We start from the raw sequence: 2,380 nt of genomic DNA, 5'->3' as shown, positions 1-2,380 counted from the left end.
TATCTAGCTAATAGAGATGATCTGAATCATCCTTTATGCTAGTAGTTTTGAAGTTTGTGCCTTTTGAATTTTCTCTTGTGTATGTATGAGAATGAAGGAGTGAAAGTAAATCGTATGAAGGAAAGTCGAATTTTAAATAGACAATGTGTAACACCCGACCACCCAAAACTTTACGCTTAAGTCGTAAAATAGAGGTGGAGAGGTATTACGACTTCTAAAGATTAAAATACATACTTATAATAGTAGAAAGAATATAATAGACTAGGAGTCTTGAAAAATGGTTAAAACAAAATCGCAAAGTGAAAAGCGCCACGCTCCGGGAATGGAACAACTTGCGTGTAAGGCAAACTATACTATAAAACGTAAGACAATAAAAGTAGGAATCGAAAGCCATAGGTACAAAATAACAAGTTCCTAACTCAGTCTGCAAAGTCAAGGCTGGCCGGAGAATATTTACATATATATATACATATCCAAAACCCAAGATGTACATAAACAAAATCCTGCCTTTCCATAAACCTCTAAGAGGATCAAAAGAATAAGTTATGTGGAGAGAAAGCTAAGTATGTGTATATACATCACTGCACAACAAAATAACACAGTAACCACTTCGCTTTAGGTGACCAGACGCCTAATGAGATACCTTTCGACCTGCATCTGAAAAACAACAACATAGTGTGGAATGAGAACCGGAGGTTCTCAGTATGGTAAAGGTGCCCATATAGTTAATATAAAAGGTCTCGGGAAAGCCAGAGGCATTCCTAGAACTTCGACACTCAGATTTCAACTTAAGAATTCAACTAAACCGGAAGTTAGGTAAATTGTCTAAGGTATTCTAGTTCTGAATCTAACCTTAACCCAACATTCTACTTTCTGTCACTTCTAATCCTCTGAATCACTGGTGGAACAACCCTCGTCATTTCTTCGCCAGACAAGGGGCCTCTCAATTACACAGACTAACATTACAAACAAGAAAAAACACAAATAGAGAAGCATTTACAGCAAGTAGAACAAGTAGCAGTTAAGCAGAATTTAATAGTTAAGCAAACTAAAACAATGCACACCCAAACAAAGCAAACAAATGCATATGATGTATGCCTGTCCTATGGTTGATGAGTCTCATCTGTCGGTTATACAACCAACCCGACAAGTCCTGGTAGTTAACCATTGGACAGTCCCTCTGTGCGCGCATCCCCAAGCTCAATAATATTATTCCATGAAGTTAAACTCCAAGCTCGAATATAATATCCCATGGAGTCACACACCAAGCTCAATAATATAGTATTCCATGGAGTTAAACTCCAAGCTCAATAATATAGTATTCCATGGAGACAAACTCCAAGCTCAATAATATTCAATATTCATATTTATATGCATGCCCATGGGGGAATCCGGGGAGTTAAAGTGCCCGGTCACATCTTGCGACAGAGGGTCAACAAATAGTCTCAAATACACAAGCTACATGATAATCTCTTTCTTTTAAAATATCACTTTAAATCGAAAACTTCAGTTCTTACAGAAACTTTGGCAGTACCTCCTCTAAAACTCGAATTTCTACCACCCTTCAAGGGTCCCAACTACCAAACCAAACACCTCTCAGTCATTCAAATTATTTCCAGTAACAATTTATTTCAAAATCAAACAAATACTAATATTAAATATTTTTCCAAACCGACCAACTTCAACAGCAAAATATTAACAACAGCTAAACCCCACATTTAATCCCATATACACAATCCATCAATTATACATTCAGTTTATTCCTATCTTAAGGTCATCTAGCCTAAGTTTTCACGTGACATTAAACATTAACTACGAGAAACCAAAACCATACCTTCGTACGGAATCAAAATATTCAAAGCTCTGGAGAAGCTTTCTGATCGAGCTATCGAAGAAAAAAACGTTCAAAATCGACTGTGCCTCCTAAAACTCCTGTTGGCCGAACTCAAAGAATAGAGGAATTACGTCACCGTCAATTTTCACCGATCAAAAGTGATGCCAACGTGTAGAGGAGGAGGATACAAATACTTTTACTGGATTAAAATTTTTATTGGAGTTACGGATTATAAGAAATTGAAGGCAAAAGTTTGGTGGAGGTTTCCGTTTTCTCTTTTTCTCTCTCGGTTACGCTCCTTCGTTTTCTTTCTTTTTTCCCGTTCTCATTCTTACTGCTTTACATAATCCTTTGTTAGCGTACCAATATAATCATTACTATAAGAATGATATTATTATTATATTTATAATATCTGAAGTAAATTAATATAATATATATAATGATAAGGATAAACTATAGTGGACGTCTATGCATAGTCTTTAGTGGATAATAATAATGATATATATGTAACTTAATACCAAAACATAAACCGTCTTTCATTTCCAT

The 2,380-nt window shown here is 35.7% G+C and overlaps 1 long non-coding RNA gene across 1 annotated transcript; it reads right to left on the bottom strand.

Moving 5' to 3' along the window:
- Positions 1-377: 377 nt before the first annotated feature.
- Positions 378-2,178, bottom strand: LOC140175463 (uncharacterized). Its single transcript, XR_011866273.1, has 2 exons — positions 1,835-2,178; positions 378-657 (listed from the first exon to the last, which is right to left on the bottom strand). It is a non-coding gene; the product is annotated as an uncharacterized lncRNA (long non-coding RNA).
- Positions 2,179-2,380: the final 202 nt, after the last annotated feature.

The sequence above is a fragment of the Arachis hypogaea genome, chromosome 10 (assembly GCF_003086295.3).
Source record: "Arachis hypogaea cultivar Tifrunner chromosome 10, arahy.Tifrunner.gnm2.J5K5, whole genome shotgun sequence".
Taxonomy (NCBI): Eukaryota; Viridiplantae; Streptophyta; class Magnoliopsida; order Fabales; family Fabaceae; genus Arachis; species Arachis hypogaea.
This window is presented reverse-complemented; position numbering and strand designations above follow the sequence as displayed.